We start from the raw sequence: 21,589 nt of genomic DNA on the forward strand, positions 1-21,589 counted from the left end.
GTGAGGTGGTGCCGGAGGCAGACACAGAGAAGGAGCGGTTAGTGAGGTAAGAGGTAAACCAGTCAAAGACAGTGCTAGAGAAGCCAATGTTTTGGAGTGTGCAGAGGAGGAGAGGATGATCCATGGTGACAAAGGCAGCAGAGAGGTCAAGAAGGATAAGCAGAGAGAAGTGGCCCCTGGATTTGGCTGAAAGCAGGTCATTAGTGACTTTCACCAGGGAAGTCTCAGTGGAGTGTAGTGGGTGAAAGACAGATTGTAGCGGATCAAGGATGGAGTTGTCAGAGAGGTAGCTTGTGAGACGACTGTAGACCAGTCATTCAAGTAGTTTGGAGGCGAATGGGAGAAGAGAGATGGGGTGGTAGCCAATGAGTGATTAAAGGTTGAGGTTGTTGTTTTTTAGAATAGGTGAGATCAGATCATGTTTGAATGGTGAGGGAAAGATGCCGATATAGAGTGATAGGTTGAAGAGGTGAGCAAGATGGGAGCAGGCAGAGGGTTGAGGGAGCGGAAAAGACTAGAGGGGAGGGGATACAGGGGGCAGGTTTAGGGGGGAAGCATAAGATGAGGGAGTGGACTTCCTTGTCGGCAGTGGGATGGAAGGAGGAGTGGGTGGGATAGATGGGGGGGAAGGATGATGGGGGTGACAGGAGGAGATATCGTGTTGGAATGCCTAAATTTTGAAGTCAGTGGCAGTGAGGGAGGATGGGAGGGGTGGATGAGGGGGTGAAGGAGAGTGTTGAAAGTTTAAAAGAGATGGCATGGACTGGAGGACTAAGAATTGATGAGTACTTGGAAAAAGGATTGCTTGGCGAGGGAAAGAGCAGAGCTGTAGGAGGAGAGAATAAACTTGAAATAGAGGAAGTCCACTAAAGAGTGAGATTTCCTCCAGAAGCGTTCAGTGGAGTGTGAACATTTTTGGGGTATGAAGTGGCGGAGGGGACAGACGAGAGGGGGACCACAGAGTTGAGAGCAGAGGTTAGGGAGGAGATATAGAAGGAGGCTGCCTGGTTGGGACAGGTCATAGTGGAAAGAGGAGAGATGAAAGTCTGGAGGGAGAACAGAATAGTGGAGTCAAGAGACCCGAGATTGCGTTTGGTGATGGTGGGTCTCAGCGTGGAGAGTAGAGGGGAAGATAAGAGGGTGAAAGAAAGCAGATGGTAGTCAGAGAGAGGGAGGGAAGAGTTTGAGATATCAGATAGATCACATCGGTGGGTGAAGACAAGGTCAAGGGAGTGGCCGAGATTGTGAGTAGTGGTGGAAATCCATTGAGAAAGTACTAAGGAGGAGGAAAGGCCAAGAAGATTAGTGGAAGCTGCATTAGTGATATCAATAGGGATGTTAAAGTCAAAGAGGATGATAGAGGGGAGGTCAGAGGATAGAAAGTTGGGAAGCCAGGCAGCAAAGTTGTCAAGGAAGATGAACACCGGCCAGGGGGGTGGTAGATCACTGCCACAAGGAAGTGAATGGGATAGAAGAGGTGGATAGTGCGGACCTCAAAGGTGGAGAAGGTGAGGGAGGGCTCAGGTGGGATGACACAAAAGAGGCGGTTTGAGAAGAAGAGGATGCCCACTCCCAGTGTCGGACTGGGGCATGAAGGGCCCACTGGGGAAATGCAGTGGTAGGGGCCCATTCTTAGAGGCTTGGCAAACCATTCGTGCATGGTCTGGGCCCCTTGATAAATAATATATATAGTAAATACTACTAGTGCATGCATGATAATGTACCAGATTAATAACAGCAATGCACTGTAGAAAATACACCATAGTCCTGTGCAGTATAATGTAACATATTCATAATGTATAATTGAGAGGGTGGGGACCCAGGCAGTAGGGCCCACCGATGGTTTCCCCTGTTCCCAGAGGAGCCATAATTCCAGTACAGTAGTGTTGTTCAGAGAAATAATATTGAATGGAGTGGGTGTAATATAGAATGGGCAATGAGAAGATTAGTGTAGTAAAAGCAAAGACAGTGCAAACAGGAATTTTTGGGAAGTAATAGAAGGAAGGGAAGGCTGAGATTGTTATACAGTGGATGTAGATAGTGTAACTGAGGAGCAGAAAGCAATGTGTGAGAGCAGTAGGGTTGTTAATTAATCAGACAGTGAGTTCAGTGGCCAGGCTGTGCGGGTTGCAGGCGTTGGTGATAGTGGATTAGGTAACTCACTGTAGTATGTAGTATGTTGATTGCAGTTCTTTTTGTGGACGTGGGGAAGATAGTCTGCTGTCCTTCTGTTTCTATCCTGTTTATCTCCGGTCTTTCTCTAATGTTCATATTAATATTATCCTCATACTTTACGCTAACATACTTCACAGCCAAGTGGCTTTACAGCCAGAGGTTATACAGCCTAACATGTACATGTAGAAGTTTCTTGCACCAAACTCACAGAGTCCTGGCAAGTGCAAAATGACATCCCTGCTGGAAACACATCACTGAAAGTCCTCTATGTACAGCTGTATTTGGGTTATTTTGATCCCTTTTTTGTCTTGATACTCGTTTATATTGACTATACCTGTTACAGAGAGATTGTCTTGGATTATTTGTTTGAAGCTCAGTTCCCTGATGATCGCAGAAATGGAATCTGCAATACTGTATTACAAGATTAAAAAAAGTGTGCCAAATAAGATCTTTCCAACCCTATCAACATGTTGAATATGCATTGTGACAGAACCACATAGACGTGGCAAAATTCAACTCACTTTATTTTCCACCACAGGCAGGTTACAAAGTTTAGGACAAAGAAACTCCCGCACCAGGGCCCTCATTCCGAGTTGTTCGCTCGGAGTTTTTCATCGCATCGCAGTGAAATTCCGCTTACAGCGCATGCGCAATGTTCGCACTGCGACTGCGCCAAGTAACTTTACTAAGAAGAAAGTATTTTTACTCACGGCTTTTTCATCGCTCCGGCGATCGCATTGTGATTGACAGGAAATGGGTGTTACTGGGCGGAAACACGGCGTTTTAGGGGCGTGTGGCTGAAAACGCTACCGTTTCCGGAAAAAACGCAGGAGTGGCCGGGGAAATGGTGGGAGTGCCTGGGCGAACGCTGGGTGTGTTTATGACGTCAGCCAGGAACGAAAAGCACTGAACTGATCGCACAGGCAGAGTAAGTCTGAAGCTACTCAGAAACTGCTAACTCGTTTGTGATCGCAATATTGCGCATACATCGGTCGCAAAATTAAGAAGCTAAGATTCACTCCCAGTAGGCGTAGGCTTAGCGTGTGTAACTCTGCTACATTCGCCTTGCGAGCGATCAACTCGGAATGAGGGCCCAGATTTCATCAATAAAAAAGCATACAGGGAATATTAATGGCATACCAATCTATGTTGATAAATCAAATGTTCCAACATAACGCACATATACATGGTGCTGCTTGTTGATTATGTATTATATAACAATTTTAAAGAGAAAGAAATCAATCAACTTGAATAGCAGCACTCTTCCCCTTCAACAAAAGATTCAATTCTTCTTTAATGAAAAAAAACAACATTTTCTATACTTTGTTATTAAAATTGAGGTTACGATACCCATATGTGATGTGAATGTATTTAATATTACCACATATGATGTATTATGTCCTTTTAAAGAAGGATATACAAGTGGAATATAAAATCAATAGAGACAGAATAACGTGTAAGAAAGAAAAATATTAAAAAAAAATTTTTTTTTACGTGAATAAATTTTATTAAAAGAAAATGCTTGTGTGCTATCTTTATTCTGTAATTTTAGCAAACACCTATGATGGTAGAGGTAATAAGATAAACACTCAAGACTACCACTGACTGTTATTGCCAGTGATGTCTATGAAATAGCTACAAATGTAAAAAATCGGGTCTGGGACTCAGGGTCGACAGCACAAAGGTCGACACACTTTAGGTCGACATCAATTGGTCGACACACATTAGGTCGACAGGGTCAAAAGGTCGACATGGTCAAAAGGTCGACAGGAACAAGGTCGACATGGAAAAAGGTCGACATGAGTTTTTAATGTTTTTTTGGTGTCGTTTTCTTCGTAGAGTGACCGGGAACCCGAATTAGTGCACTGCGTCCCCTCGCATGGCTCGCTTCGCTCGCCATGCTTCGGGCATGGTGCCTTCGCTACGCTAACGCTTCGCTCGGCACACTTTACCGTTCCAATCGTAGTCCACGTGGATCGTTAAGTATGAAAAGGTTCAAAAAAAGAAAAAAATCATGAAAAACTCATGTCGACCTTTTTCCATGTCGACCTTGTTCCTGTCGACCTTTTGACCCTGTCGACCTTTTGACCCTGTCGACCTAATGTGTGTCGACCAATTGGTGTCGACCTAAAGTGTGTCGACCTTTGTGCTGTCGACCTGGAGTCCGGATACCAAAAAATCTTGTAACATTACTGACACTTTCTTTTGCAAAGAATAATAGTGTAACATTTGTTGCTAAAGGGTAAAGAAATTCCAAGCAATGCTGCTCATACCAAATGACAGTATAATTGTACGTGAATGTACTAATCTAAGGCTCGTATTGCCCTATGTTACTTCAATGTATATATATTTGAATTAAATGAATGATGAAAGTAGTTTAAGTATGTAATAAACTATCATAAATAATGTAAGAGGTGTCATCAGGATGGACTGGCCCTAATGGTTTATGACCATGTGCACAATCACTATAAATATTTAGATTTACACTCCAGTCACATTTTTGCACATATTATACTTTTACAACATATACATTTTATTATTTGTAAGATTATACAGGCACAAGTTAATATAAAATATATTACAACAAATGAAGACGACACATTACACGGTTTGATTTTTCACAAGTTTATGCAAATTTATTTTTATTACAGTTATTTTGGCACAGTCACTAATATTTTCTTTTTATTCACAAAATAATGAAAAAAATCATCAGTCACTTTTTTATCACTTAATATAATAAACCATTTATTATGTGCATAGAGTTGAAATGTAAAAACACTAGAAATATATATATAAGGGTATTTATAATTATGCAATAAGGCAGTATACACATATATTTTTTTTAAGTTCCTTCATAATGATCCCATGAACTAAAATAGTGAGCACAAATGGCACACTGTTTAAACATCTCAAAATAATTTATGAATGGGGAATAATCTTCATACACTTTAATGTGGTCCTCTACGGTATTTATTATAACAATAAGGATCTTCAATCCGTTTTAGCCGTAGAAATATCCCTCAAGTTATTTAATTTACAGGTTACAGGGTGTTTAAATTGTTCAGACATAGCCAAAACAACATACTATAACGGGAGAGAGTGCTAGACACTTTAGGGATTCTAATTAGCGGCCAGCAGGAAACCGCTGACAGAGCGGTAATTGAGAAGGGTAGGAGATGTGCCGCAGCTGTCTGTAATAGCAGCCGCTAGGAAGCAGTGCATCGAACGTAACGGACAGGGGGGCAGATGTATTAACCTGGAAACGGCATAAGGAAGTGATAAACCAGTGATATGTTCAAGGTGATAAAGGCACCAGCCAATCAGATCCTAACTGTTAATTTACATACGGGAGCTGATTGGCTGGTGCGTGTATCACCTTGCATTTATCACTGGTTTATCACTTCCTTATGCCTTATCCAGGTTAATACATCTGCCCCAGGGATTTGAATTCCCTGTCCGATCTGTCCATTGGCTCCAGTTTGCTCTGCTCTCCTATGATAGGTAGTTAACATGTATAATTATACTTCCTGAGGCGGGCGCCAAGTACTATAGCCCTGACGAAGCTTAGCAAAGTGAAATGCGCATTGGCATCGCTGTGCGCTGTCTATACTGTTTATAAAAATGTACTAAATACCTGTGAATTTTATATAATATAGGCTACTAAAGTAAATATAGAGGGGATCATTGTTTGTAACACGAGATGCTCGCTGGCTGCTATAAAATGAGATAGGAGTGTCTAATAGATCACATTAGTTTGGGTCACGTATATTGCCACTGTAAGATATAGGGAATAGTGTGGCTGTTTTCAGCTACGTTAGATGCTGGATAAACTGCAATTTATGTGCCTAGGGTCCAATGACTATGTACCTATAAATATTCAGAGTAACACCAGTAAGGCAGAGAGGTACAATAGAGGTGGAACTGTCATCAAAATATATGAGAGAATTATGACTCAATAAATGTAGTCCATGGTGTTTGTAATTTAAATTGGCAATAAAAGTCTGATGACATATTAGTCTATTCATATTATTGCCAGGCAGATAATTAAAACATATGGTCTAATCCTGCATCTCTCCATCATATAAAGATTGTCAAAAAGCTGGTGTATTCAGGACCAAGCAAGTGTTATTAATTAATACCCACAATACTATTAAACACTAGTGGCAACTTTGAAGATCCACTGACACAGTAAAGTTACCTGACAATATGAATCTCACATTTGTGTAATAACAGGTAGCTGAATCATTGTTTAGACATATAAAAATCAGCGGTCACTGAAAGTGTTAATAAACATTGAAGTAACACAGGGCAATACGAGCCTTAGATTAGTACGTTTTCAGACAATTATACTGTCATTTGGTATGAGCAGTATTGCTTGGAATTTCTTCACTCCTTGGCAACAAATGTTACACTATTATTCTTTGCAAAAGAAAGTGTCAGTAATGTTACAAGATTTTTTACATTGTAGCTTTTCATAGACATCACTGGCAATAACAGTCAGTGGTAGTCTTGAGTGATTATCTTATTACTTCTACCATCATAGGTGTTTGCTAAAATTACAGAATAAAGACAGCACACAAGCATTTTTTTTTTTTTTTAAATATTAATTTTTATTATTTTGCGGGTAAACAAAGAAATTGGGATAGGAGTACAGAAAAGAAATGGGAGAGGGGGGGGGGGTAGGAGGGGTACACACAACAATCAGCATAATACAAAATAACATATAGAGCATTATACAAAACATTGTAGGTAAAAGGAGCAATGCAAAAATAAACATACCATCATAGGGATTAGATTAAGCTAGCAGCGGATATGCCTAAACGTCTGGAGGGGGTGTGGGGTTTGGTGAACGGTTAAGCCAATAGGTGGACCACGGGAACCATCGGAGCAGTGGGGATGTTGAGGCAGAGGTATAGGCCACACCCGCAGTCTCGAATTCGTAGTGCGACTGAACGGCCATTTCTATTGCAGAGATATGGGGAGCCTCGGTGGAACGCCAAAGGCGAGCAATTGAAAGTTTTGTCGAGATAAGAATATGGCCGAGGATATAGCGGTCTCCTGGCGTTAAATCACCATAGTATAGATGTAGGAGGGCCAGTCGTGGATGGGGGGAGATATGTTGGCCAAGCACTGAGTCTATAAGGTGGAAGACCGAAGTCCACAGGGGGCTAAGTACAGGGCAATCCCAGAAAACATGCATTAAAGTACCAACCATGCCACAATTCCTCCAGCACATTTTAGATGTGGAGGGTTGCATCGCATGGAGGCGGGAAGGGGTGAAGTACAGGCGGTGAAGAAGTTTATAGGATAGTTCTATATGTGATGTACATTTAGAAACTGTGTAGCAGGATCTGTATATCGTTTCCCATTCCTCCTCTGAGATTGAGCATCGCAGATCAACTTCCCATTTTATTTGGGAAGGGGCTTTCTGTGGTTTTTGGGGATTATTGATGTAATTATACCATTTGGTAATTCCACCCCTACCTTCCCCTGTTTCCAGGGACCTTTGAACAAATTTAGGCAAGGAGGGGGGGGGGGGGATAGTGGGTGTCGAGACTCCATGGAGCCAATGTCTAAGCTGCAAATATTTATAAAATTCCCCCTGTGGTAGGAGGAAAGTTTCTTGAATCTGGGCAAAAGAAAGAAGGGTGCCATAATATCCTGTAAGGACCGGATTCCCTGTGATATCCAGCCATCGAATCTCAAATCAGGGATCAAGGAGGCTATTCCTTTCAATGATATGGTCGTGGTAGGGAGAATTATATAATTTCCATTTCGCACTATCTCTAGCCAAGCTTTCCTAGTGGATTGGACAGAGAGAGATTGATTGATTAAAACTGTGCCCTCAGATTCCGGGAGTAACAATACATCGGTCAGGGGTAGCGGGGCTATAAGTTGTTCAAGTTGTACCCATGATTTATACGTGGGTTGGATATACCATGCCCCTATTTGTGCCAGTCGGCATGCCAGTTGGTATGCGTGTAGATCTGGATATGCCAGGCCCCCATCTCGTTTGGGCCGAGTCATTGTTTTCCTGGCTAACCTTGGTTTCTTGCCTTTCCAAACATAGGAATTAAATATTGCATTAAATTTGGCTAGAAGGGAGTTGGGTACGAGGAAGGGGATGGCCCGGAACAGGTACATAAGTCTGGGAAGCATGGTCATTTTTAACGCGGCTATTCTCCCCAGCCATGATACATGTTGCTTCATCCAGTCCGAGACTAGAGTTGTGGATTTGCGCAAAAGAGGGGGGAAGTTAGCATTTATCAGGTCGTCTAGCTTCGCAGTAATATGGATTCCCAGATATTTGAGGCTTCTATCCTGCCATGAGTACGAGTAGGAAGCCTTCAGTTCGGACAAGAGGGGTGGTGTGAAATTAATAGGGAGTGCCTCTGTCTTTGTGTTATTAAGTTTATAGTAGGATACTGCTGAGTATTCGGACAAGAGTGTGTGTAGCGCTCTCAGGGAGGAGGAAGGGCTAGTGAGCGTCAAAAGTACATCGTCTGCGAAAAGACATATCTTATGGGAATGTCCCGAAAATTCCACACCCTCAATCGAGGGCGAGGATCGAATTTTCTCAGCCAATGGCTCCATTGCCATAGCGAAGACTAATGGGGATAGGGGGCACCCTTGGCGAGTGCCGTTCGTAATGGGAAAAGAAGATGAGAGTAGTCCGTTCACACACACCCTTGCCGAGGGGAGAGAATATAAGGCCATAATGGATGAGAGAACTCTACCGGTGAGGCCGAACTTTCGTAGAACCGCCTGCAGGTATCCCCAGTGGAGGCGGTCGAACGCCTTCTCTGCGTCAAGTGAGAGCAATAGTAGGGGAGATTTTGATCTAGAGAAGGCGTCCAGCACATTTATCACTCGCCGAGTGTTGTCGGGGGATTGTCTGCTGAGAACGAAGCCCACCTGGTCACCGTGGATTATAGAGGGAAGTAGAGGGTTAAGCCTGTTGGCCACTAGCTTCGCATAGATTTTCAAATCGGTATTTAATAAAGCTATGGGGCGATAGTTGGGCATCATGGCTGAATTTTTCCCTGGTTTAGGAAAAGCCACTACGCGGGCTTCCAGCATCTCAACTGGAAAGTTCCCTATTAAGGAGGCGTGATTAAAAACACCGTCCAGGATAGGGACCAGAGTGTCTTTGAAACATTTGTAAAATTGTTTATAAACCCATCAGGGCCTGGGGCTTTGTCTAGTGGGAGTGAGTCTATAGCCTGGCTAATTTCCTTCTGCGACCATGGTTGGTTTAAAGTTTGCACAGTATCCGGGTCGAGGGAGTGAAGGTTGACCTCTTCCAGAAAGGCTGCTATATTAGCTGGTGTAGGTTGTGGGGTAGAGACATCGTCTTTTAGATTATAGAGGGTGGAGTAATAAGAGGCAAAGGAGTTAGCTATATCTGATGGGTCGGTTATCTTGATATTGTGTGAATTGATGATATATTTCACCCTTTCCTTAGCATTTTTCCCCCGCAATTTGCGAGCAAGCATTCTACCCGCCCTATCTCCTTGCATATAGAACTTCTGCCGCAGACGGAAAAGGTTTTTACGGACCTCCGTTAATTCTAATTTATTCAGCTCATCCCTGACCTGGGTCAGGTCTCGATATATTTTCTTATTAGAGGGGTTCAACTTGAGCAGAGCATCTAGGTCATTAAGACGGGTTTCGAGTTCTACCTGTTTTTCCCGGGAGGTCCTGCGTATATAAGCAGCCGCTTGAATTGACGCTCCTCTAATCACCGCCTTGAGGGCGCACCAATGCGTGAATACGGACGTTTCTGCTGGGGTGTTAGTTTCAACATATAGGGAGAGGGCCTGAGCTATAGACCGATGGGCGTCCGGGTTTAAAAGGAGCCATAAGGTAGGAGTGGGCCTCACTTTGGTTCCACCGGACTGAGAGGGCAGAGTGATCAGACCACGATACTGGCAGGATAGAAGCCTTCGCAATCTGTTGGAGAGTCCACTTATCCGATATCGCTAGATCGATCCTAGAGTAAGAGCCGTGGACTGGGGAGAAGAACGAATAGTCCCTACTAGTCGGGTTCTTAGCCCTCCAAACGTCATAAAGGTCATATTCATGCATTATATTTCTAAAGGCATGGGAGCTGTCGCGTTGTGAATCTCCCTTGGGAGGGGAGCGGGCCTGGGATCTATCCACCGCTGGATCAAGGACCATGTTAAAGTCACCCAACAGTAGTAAAGCACCCGTGAGGTGCTTCTGAAGGGCTGTGAAGAATTTCCTTAGGAAAGGTATTTGTTTAGTGTTGGGAGCATATAGCGTAGCTATAGTGACCGGCCTATCTTCCAATTTGCCTGTCAGTATAAGGTATCTGCCTTCTTGGTCTGAGATCTGGCTCTCTAGAGAGAAATCACAAGAATTTGAAAATAATATTGCCACTCCTGCTCTCTTTTTCGGGCCATTGGACATATAGCCCGAGGGGAATTTATTATCTCTGAGAGAGGGGGGTGACAAGAACATAAAGTGGGTCTCCTGCAAGGCTACTATCTGTGCCTTACATTTTGCAAAGTGACGTCGGGCCAATCGTCGTTTATTCGGTGAATTCAGCCCCTTTACATTTAGTGATAGTACATTAACCATTAGGCATATCTGAGAACTGTGCTATCATCAGGATGCAATTAAAATTTATGTAATAGGATCTGCTAGAATGAGTGTGTGTTAAAACTTGGAGAGACGGCAAGAACAGGGAGGGAACAAGGAATAGTAAGAAGGGGACATAGAGCGGGCACCACAAGGGTGCTAAATAGGGTTGCCCAGTAAGGCAACACATGGGGTCGGGGCGAGGTGCGGGGAGTTATCTCCCCACCACTCTTAAAGCATTCAACCTAAAAATTTAAGTAAGTAACTGACCGCGCGGGTCTACAAGGCCTATGCCTCCTCACGGGGAGCTCGATATATAACATAAATAACATCAAGAGGAGCGTCAGCGTTCCCTTTAGCGGAGCCAAGTCAAGCATGGTCAATATGAATATAATGAAAACATTACACAATACACATCCTAAGGTAAACTGGTGCCGCGTAACTGGATAGGGAAACATAACTACTGCATGTTCCCCCGGGATAACATCCAGGGGGGCATAGCAGCGGCACAGTGTGTCATAAAGATATGCAGGAAAAACAAAGTCATGCTTGACAATGGCATACAACCTGGTAGAGGAAATCAGTGTCTAATGTCCATTGTCTGCCTTCGACCACTCCTGCGTCAGTTTGAGAGCTGTCGGAGCCTTTTCAGATGTATCTTCTCTCCTCCAGGAGTCCAGTAGTTTCAGACCCGCTTCTGGCGTGATTATCCCATGCATAACGCCATTACGTCTTACCAACAATTTCGTCGGGAACCCCCAACGGTATAGGATATCAGCTTTCCTAAGCGCCGAAGTCACCGGGTAGAACGACCGTCTCAAGGCTAGGCTAGCTGCCGAAAAGTCTCCGTAGATTTGTACTTCTCCAAGGGTCTTGGCTGGCAGGTCCTGGCGCATAGCCGCCCGCAATATTTGTTCCTTGATATGGAAGTAATGCATCCGCATTAGAGTGTCTCTCGGAGCGTCCTTCGGGGCATTTCTAGCCTTCGGTAGGCGATGGATGCGGTCGATGAGAAAGTCTTCAATAGAGTTAGTTGGGAGAAGCGCCATGAAGAGGTCCGTCGCAAATTGGGTGAGCTCTGCGTTGGTGACGGTTTCTGGAATGCCTCGGAGTTTTATATTATTACGGCGTGACCTGTCCTCAAGGTCACATGTCTTCCGCCGTAGATCCGCGACTTCGGCCTGGAGCTCTTCAAGTTGGGTAATCACCTCATTATGTGACTTCACCACCTCCTCACACTTATTTTCGAGATGATCTGTGCGGTGGCCTATAGCGTCTACCGACTGTTGGCAACTTTGAAGCGCTGTCTTAACTTCCATCGAGATGTCATCTTTAAAGGAAGCCAGTAATTGTCGCATAGACCCTAGTGTGAGGGGTGCATCATCATCGAGTTGAGATAGTTTTGTTTGGTTCACCCTAGGGGTCACGGATATGTCATCGCCACTCTGGAGTTGCTTAGGTGCGGAGTCCGGTATGACGGAATGTTTCTGGCTTTGGAAAGACGGGGATTGTTTAAAGAAGGCGACCTGGCGGGTTGGTGTCGGGTCTTTTTGGCGTTTGGGCGCCATAATGCCGTTGTGGAAATCCTCACCCTGATGTCGTATATACATTAGATTGGACCCAGGAGGAGGAGAGAGAAACCTATGTCGGCTCTATATGCATGCACCGGCAGTTTTACTTCTTCATGAGTGGTGGGGAGTTCCACACATTGTGTTGGAGATCACATCAGAACGGCCCGGCAAGAGATGAGTCACCCCACGGCATCCGGTCGACGGGCTTTAGCGGGGATGTATTATCCTTATACGTATGTCTAGCTTTCCCTTGTGCAGGTAAATTTGAGTATCAGGGAGTGAGCATGTACTGCGCCTACCTCCTGTATAGATGCACGGATAAGCTGGTGTATATTGCAGCGAAAGATGCTTGACAGAGGCAGAACTGCAGTATTGGCTATTTGCCAGTATTCAAGATGGCGCCTCTAGCTTCCTGTCACAGGCCTATTATATCTTAGGGCCCTGGGTACCCTGTTAACGTTGGTGGTGTCAGTGGATGTGGGACAAGGGCTCGAGGGTCCCCTTCTCCTCCCCTCTCGTCTGGACTCTCAGCAGGGACCTCGGCTCTCTTCTGGGGAGGCTCACACAGATGCAGTCTGAGGATCCAAGATGGCCGCCAGCCAGTACACAGGTCAGAAAATGCACTTTTATTATATAACCCCTGTGGTCTGGTGGCTGTTACCTCATCCTGCGGGTGGCCAGGGGCCCTGGGCAGGCTGGGGAGCGATGTGGGGAGAGGCAGACGGAGCCTGGCGGCGCTACGGGTCCCGTTCCGCCGGCGAACCAGGCCTGGAGCTCAAAATCGGGTCGGCTGCAAACTCGAGGTCCCGGTCTCTGGAGCTCTAGTAGGCCTTAATTTCAAAAATGCTGCCGCGGCCTCCCGGTGGGTTCCCCTCGACCAGGGAGACGTTCTCAGCCGTGGGTAAGGTCTGGCAGGGTATAACCCAGTGCTGGGAACACCTAGTATTGTGGGTTTAAATCGTGCATATGCAGGAGCTCCTGCAAAGCACGTCTTCCTCCAGCAGCGTCCAAGCCACGCCCCCCACAAGCATTTTCTTTTAATAAAATTTATTCACGTAAAAATTTAAAAAAAAAATATTTTTCTTTCTTACACGTTATTCTGTCTCTATTGATTTTATATTTCACTTGTATATCCTTCTTTAAAAGGACATAATACATCATATGTGGTAATATTAAATACATTCACATCACATATGGGTATCATAACCTCAATTTTAATAATAAAGTATAGAAAATGTTGTTTTTTTCATTAAAGAAGAATTTAATCTTTTGTTGAAGGGGAAGAGTGCTGCTATTCAAGTTGATTGATTTCTTTCTCTTTAAAAAAGGTTACAGAGTTTCATGCAAGATTCGCAGGTCAGGTTTTACAAGCAGTTTCATACAGCAACAAAAGTCACAGCACAACAGGGTACAGTCTTTTCAATGTAGTTATACAAAGATCCAATGGTTCCTAACATAGGTGGTCATTCCAAGTTGTTCGCTCGTTGCCGATTTTCGCTATGCTGCGATTTGTTGCTAAATGCGCATGCGCATGGTACGCAGAGAGCATGTGCTAAGTTATTTTACACAAAACTTAGTAGATTTGCTGTGGATCCTGCGGCGCTTTTCAGTCGCACTGCTGATCGGTGAATGATTGACAGGAAAGGGGCGTTTCTGGGTGGTAACTGAGCATTTTCCGGGAGTGTGCTAAAAAACGTAGGCGTGCCAGGGAAAAACGCGGGAGTGTCTGGAGAAACGGGGGAGTGGCTGGCCGAACGCAGGGCGTGTTTGTGACGTCAAACCAGGAACTAAACGGACTGAGGTGATCGCAATCTAGGAGTAGGTCTGGAGCTACTCAGAAACTGCAGGAAAATATTTAGTAGCAGTTCTGCTAATGTTTCGTTCGCTATTCTGCTAAACTAAGATACACTCCCAGAGGGCGGCGGCCTAGCGTGTGCAATGCTGCTAAAAGCAGCTAGCAAACAAACAACTTGGAATGAGGGCCGTAGTCCCCAAACATCGCCTGGCCAACTACTTCAGCATCAGGAACAGTTTCCCAGTGTCCCTGCTGCTTCTTTTACCAGGCTCATACAGGTGATTGTAATCAAGTCTGCTGCTCAGCTTTGCACACAGACTACCTGGCCTGGATCTAACATCCTGCTTTTCTTTTTCATCCACTAGGGGTCACTGGAGTACTCTTGGGATATGGATGTCTTCCACAGGAAGTAGGCACTGAATAAATTAATTTTGAAACTACACCTCCCCTCCATATCCCTGAGTACCTCAGTGTTTTTTCTGTGCTCGACACAGTTAGTAGGCTTGTGACTTTGCTGCCACAGAGGTCCACATTTCATGGAATTTTTTTCTAAGTTTTTTCTTTTTTCAACGATTTACCACATCCCTTCCCCCCTTCCAATAGGCGTGGGTCCGGGATAGTGAAGGCTGCTTTAGCAGCTGTGGATGTCGGACCTCTCTAAAAAGAGCTCCCTCACTACCACCTGCAGGACTAAAACCTGCAGTAAAGGCTGGATGGAACTTACAGAGAAGGCCCGTCATAGCCCTCACCACAGGGTCCAGGTATGTTGAACGGGGCGGTCAGCTCACGCTGCCGCGCCACTGTATGGGATACTGTGTGTGTGTATGTGTGTGTGGTCCCCCGCCACTCTGAGCTGCGTCAGCCACATGGGTTTATGCATAGGCCGCTCCATGAGTAACTTTGCTGCCACAGTAATGTTCCCTGCACACAGAAATGTCAGGGTCACTGGATAAAGGATCATGATTCAACTCTTATTGATAAAGGGAATACAGCAGCGCTGCATATGTATTACAATAGGCTATGAAGTCTTTGTTAAAACAGGATGCATGGGGACATATTAACCATGCTTCCTGTTTTCCTGTTGTATTTCCAGAATTTCCTATGTTACATCTCTCCTCCATTGAAGGTGCACGGGTATTAAGGGGAATTTGGGATCAGACATATTGCTGGCATGCACTGTACTTGGCCAGATATATATTTATAGAGACACCTTAGTGCTATTTACTGAGTCGTGCAAGTTGTTTTTTTTTTTTGTTTGTTTTTTTTGTATTGTCTGTCTACATGAGTAAGACACCAGCAACTACTAATAAGCAGTTTCCCTGCCATGTCTAGAACATGGGTATACACTTACTAATTATTTATTTCATAAACTGTTTATAATGATCCTAAAGACTGCAAATCTGAATCATGGCTGTGGCAGCCAAATACTGGCTTTGTTCACTGTTGTAAAGTAAGATATGTTATATCAATTGGTCAGCACATGGTGCTTATAAAACAGTATCTGTGGAGCACTGCAAAGCCTGCAGCAGCTTTGGCTTAATTCACTTGGCCACACCACACTGTATACGCCCAATCTCATCTGATTTTGGAAGCTAAGCAATGTTGCATAGTGTTTTACCATCTGGGAAACTGGTGATCCAACTAGATTGCATACTAATGCATGCTAGTTCAAAAAAAAAAATAATAAAAAAAAAAAAAAAAAAAGCTCAGTTTGGGCTTACACTATCAATATAAACCTACCATAGGTTTAACAGTCAGGATAGCTCTCCAGAGGCTGCACCCAAGAGCGCGCTCCCGGCGCCGGCCACTAGATAGGGCCCATTAACTAAGCTGTGGTTAAGCAGCAGTCATCTCAGGTTTTAAGCCTGTGTGAGGTCACATTTAGTTTCAGACTTCTAAAAAAATGTATTATACCTCTGTATCAGGATATATCTGGATATTTGTATAGGTATATAATATATATGTGTATGTATGCATATATGGAATATATATATATATATATATATATATATATATATATATATATATGCTCTAGTGGTAAATCGGTTGCGCCTTCAGTGTTCGTGAGTAATACGTTGTAAATCCTTAAGTGATAATTGAAATATGCGTACCAGACATACGTAGAACGTTCGCCTTATTTAAGGTGTCTTTGCATCTGGATGTTCCTTACTCGTACTGATTCTCTGTTCCCATCCGTCCAGGCATTGGTGTGGAGTTTGTACGTATATGCAAGACAGTGTGTCAATATACTGCTCTTAAAAAGTGACTTGGTGCTATTATTGTGCAAAGTTTGCAATAAAGTGAATATGTGCAGAAGAAGTGCTGTAAGTGCTTGTTAGAAATATATATAATATGAATAAAAATGAATATGTTACTGGCAGTGTGCTGATTCCCCTTTTCTCTATCGTCCTAGTGGATGCTGGGGTTCCTGAAAGGACCATGGGGAATAGCGGCTCCGCTGGAGACAGGGCACAAAAAGTAAAGCTTTAGGATCAGGTGGTGTGCACTGGCTCCTCCCCCTATGACCCTCCTCCAAGCCTCAGTTAGGTTTTTGTGCCCGGCCGAGAAGGGTGCAATCTAGGTGGCTCTCCTAAAGAGCTGCTTAGAAAAAGTTTAGCTAGGTTTTTTATTTTACAGTGAGTCCTGCTGGCAACAGGATCACTGCAGCGAGGGACTTAGGGGAGAAGGAGTCAACTCACCTGCGTGCAGGATGGATTGGCTTCTTGGCTACTGGACATCAAGCTCCAGAGGGACGATCACAGGTACAGCCTGGATGGGTCACCGGAGCCGCGCCGCCGGCCCCCTTGCAGATGCTGAAGACAGAAGATGGTCCAGAATCGGCGGCAGAAGACTCCTCAGTCTTCTTAAGGTAGCGCACAGCACTGCAGCTGTGCGCCATTGCTCTCAGCACACTTCACACGGCAGTCACTGAGGGTGCAGGGCGCTGGGGGGGGGCGCCCTGGGCAGCAATGAGAAACCTTTTTTAGGCATAAAATACCTCACATATAGCCTCCGGGGGCTATATGGAGATATTTAACCCCTGCCTGAATCCATTGAAGAGCGGGAGACGAGCCCGCCGAAAAAGGGGCGGGGCCTATCTCCTCAGCACACGGCGCCATTTTCCTCTCACAGCTCCGCTGGTCAGGAAGGCTCCCAGTCTCTCCCCTGCACTGCACTACAGAAACAGGGTAAAACAAGAGAGGGGGGCAGAATTGTGGCATTATATATATATATTTAAAGCAGCTATATAGGGAGCACTTATTATAAGGCTATCCCTGTCATATATAGCGCTTTTGGTGTGTGCTGGCAAACTCTCCCTCTGTCTCCCCAAAGGGCTAGTGGGGTCCTGTCTTCGTTTAGAGCATTCCCTGTGTGTCTGCTGTGTGTCGGTACGTGTGTGTCGACATGTATGAGGACGATGTTGGTGAGGAGGCGGAGCAATTACCTGTAATGGTGATGTCACTCTCTAGGGAGTCGACACCGGAATGTATGGCTTATTTAGGGAATTACGTGATAATGTCAACACGCTCCAAGGTCGGTTGACGACATGAGACGGCCGACAAACAGTTAGTACCGGTCCAGACGTCTCAGAAACACCGTCAGGGTTTTTTTTAAAACACCCGTTTACTTTAGTCGGTCGACACAGACACAGACACGGACACTGAATCCAGTGTCGACGGTGAATAAACAAACGTATTCCTTATTAGGGCCACATGTTAAGGGCAATGAAGGAGATGTTACATATTTCTGATACTACAAGTACCACAAAAGAGGGTATTATGTGGGATGTGAAAAAACTACCGTAGTTTTTCCTGAATCAGATAAATTAAATGAAGTGCGTGATGATGCGTGGGTTCCCCCCCGATAGAAAATTATGGGCGGTATACCTTTTCCCGCCAGAAGTTAGGGCGCGTTGGGAAACACCCCTTAGGGTGAATAAGGCGCTCACACGCTTATCAAAACAAGTGGCGGTACCGTCTATAGATAGGGCCGTCCTCAAGGAGCCAGCTGACAGGAGGCTGGAAAATATCATAAAAAGTATATACACACATACTGGTGTTATACTGCGACCAGCGATCGCCTCAGCCTGGATGTGCAGAGCTGGGGTGGCTTGGTCGGATTCCCTGACTAAAAATATTGATACCCTTGACAGGGATAGTATTTTATTGACTATAGAGCATTTGAAGGATGCATTTTCTATATATGCGAGATGCACAGAGGGATATTTGCACTCTGGCATCAAGAGTAAGTGCGAGGTCCATATCTGCCAGAAGATGTTTATGGACACGACAGTGGTCAGGTGATGCAGATTCCAAACGGCAAAAAGGTGTATTGCCGTATAAAGGAAGAGGAGTTATTTGGGGTCGGTCCATGGGACCTGGTGGCCACGGCAACTGCTGGAAAATCCACCGTTTTTACCCTAAGTCACATCTCTGCAGAAAAAGACACCGTCTTTTCAGCCTCAGTCCTTTCGTCCCTATAAGAGTCATATCTGTCCAGGGATAGAGGAAAGGGAAGAAGACTGCAGCAGGCAGCCCTTCCCCAGGAACAGAAGCGTTCTACCGCTTCTGCCAAGCTCTCAGCATGACGCTGGGACCGTACAGGACCCCTGGTTCCTACAAGTAGTATCCCAGGGGTACAGGTTGGAATGTCGAGACGTTTCCCCTTCGCAGGCTCCTGAAGTCTGGTTTACCAAGGTCTCCCTCCGACAAGGAGGCAGTATGGGAAACAATTCACAAGCTGTATTCCCAGCAGGTGATAATCAAATTACCCCTCCTACAACAAGAAAAGGGGTATTATTCCACACTATATTGTGGTACTGTAGCCAGAAGACTAGGTGAGACCTATTCTAAATCTAAAAAAATTTGAACACTTACAAAGGTTCAAATCATGATGGAGTCACTCAGAGCAGTGATAACGAACCAGGAAGAAGAGGACTATATAGTGTCCCGAGACATGAGGGATGCTTACCTCCATGTCCCAAATTTGCCCTTCTCACTAAGGGTACCTCAGGTTCGTGGTACAGAACTGTCACTATCAGTTTCAGACGCTGCCGTTTGGATTGTCCACGGCACCCCGGGTCTTTACCAAGGTAATGGCCGAAATGATGATTCTTCTTCGAAGAAAAGGCGTCTTAATTATCCCTTACTTGGACGATCTCCTGATAAGGGCAAATGTCCAAGGAACAGTTGGAGGTCGGAGTAGCACTATCTCGGATACTGCTACAACAGCACGGGTGGATTCTAAATATTCCAAAATCGCAGCTGATCCCGACGACAAGTCTGCTGTGCCTAGGGATGATTCTGGACACAGTCCAGAAAAAGGTGTTTCTCCCGGAAGAGAAAGCCAGGGAGTTATCCGAGCTAGTCAGGAACCTCCTAAAATCAGTGCATCATTGCACAAGGGTCCTGGTAAAAATGGTGACTTCCTACGAAGCAATTCCATTCGGCAGATTTCACGTAAGAATTTTTCAGTGGGATCTGCTGGACAAATGGTCCGGATCGCATCTTCAGATGCATCAGCGGATAACCCTATATCCAAGGACAAGGGTGTCTCTCTTGTGGTGGTTACAGAGTGCTCATCTTCTAGAGGGCCGCAATTTCGGCATTCAGGATTGGATGCTGGTGACCACGGAGGCCAGCCCGAGAGGCTGGGGAGCAGTCACACAAGGAAAAAATTTCCAGGGAGTGTGATCAAGTCTGGAGACTTTTCTCCACATAAATATACTGGAGCTAAGGGTAAATTTATAATACTCTAAGCTTAGCAAGACCTCTGCTTCAAGGTCAGCCGGTATTGATCCAGGGGGAAAAACATCACGGCAGTCGCCCACGTAAATAGACAGGGCGGCACAAGAAGCAGGAGGGCATTCTGGCAAAAACTGCAAGGACTTTTCGCTGGGCGGAAAATCATGTGATAGCACTGTCAGCAGGGTTTCATTCCGGGAATGGAAACTGGGAAGCAGATTTCCTCAGCAGGCACGACCTCCACCCGGAAGAGTGAAAACTTCATCGGGAAGTTTTCCACATGATTGTAAACCGTTGGGAAATACCAAAGGTGGACATGATGGCGTCCCGTCTGAACAAAAAACGGGACAGGTATTGCGCCAGGTTAAGAGACCCTCAGGCAATAGCTGTGGACGTTCTGGTAACACCGTGGATGTACCAGTCGGTGTATGTGTTCCATCCTCTGCTTCTCATACCTATGGTACTGAGAATTATAAGACGTAGAGGAGTAAGAACTATACTCATGGCTCCGGATTAGCCAAGAAGGACTTGGTACCCGGAACTTCAAGAGATGCTCACAGAGGACTTATGGCCTCTGCCGCTAAGAAGGGACTTGTTTCAGCAAGTACCATGTCTGTTCCAAGACTTACCGCAGATGCGTTTGACGGCATGGCGGTGGAACGCCGGATCCTAAGGGAAAAAGGCATTCCGGAAGAGGTCATTCCTACCCTGGTCAAAGCCAGAAAGGAGGTGACCGCACAACATTATCACCACATGTGGCAAAAATATGTTGCGTGGTGTGAGGCCAGAAAGGCCCCACGAAGAAATTTCAACTCGGTCGATTCCTGCAAACAGGAGTGTCTATGGGCCTCAAATTGGGGTCCATTAAGGTTCAAATTTCGGCCCTGTCGATTTTCTTCCAGAAAGAATTGGCTTCAGTTCCTGAAGTCCAGAAGTTTGTCAAGGGAGTATTGCATATACAACCCCCTTTTGTGCCTCCAGTGGCACTGTGGGATCTCAACGTAGTTCTGGGATTCCTCAAATCACATTGGTTTAAAACCAATCAAATCTGTGGATTTGAAGCATCTCACATGAAAAGTGACCATGCTCTTGGCCCTGGCCTGGACCAGGCGAGTGTCAAATTGGTGGTTTTTTCTCAAAAAAGCCCATATCTGTTTGTCCATTCGGACAGGGCAGAGCTGCGGACTCGTCCCCAGTTCTCTCCCTAAGGTGGTGTCAGTGTTTTACCTGAACCAGCTTATTATGGTGCCTTGCACCTACTAGGGACTTGGAGGACTCCAAGTTGCTAGACGTTGTCAGGGCCCTGAAAATATGTTTCCAGGACGGCTGGAGTCAGGAAAACTGACTTGCTGTTATCCTGTATGCACCCAACAAACTGGGTGCTCTTGCTTCTAAGCAGACTATTGCTAGTTGGATGTGTAATACAATTCAGCTTGCACATTCTGTGGCAGGCCTGCCACAGCCAAAATATGTAAATGCCCATTCCACAAGGAAGGTGGGCTCATCTTGGGCGGCTGCCCGAGGGGTCTCGGCTTTACAACTTTGCCGAGCGGCTATTTAGTCAGGGGCAAACACGTTTGTAAAATCCTACAAATTTGATACCCTGGCTAAGGAGGACCTGGAGTTCTCTCATTCGGTGCTGCAGAGTCATCCGCACTCTCCCGCCCGTTTGGGAGCTTTGGTATTATCCCCATGGTCCT

The sequence above is a fragment of the Pseudophryne corroboree genome, chromosome 3 (genome assembly GCF_028390025.1).
Source record: "Pseudophryne corroboree isolate aPseCor3 chromosome 3, aPseCor3.hap2, whole genome shotgun sequence".
NCBI classification, from domain to species: Eukaryota; Metazoa; Chordata; class Amphibia; order Anura; family Myobatrachidae; genus Pseudophryne; species Pseudophryne corroboree.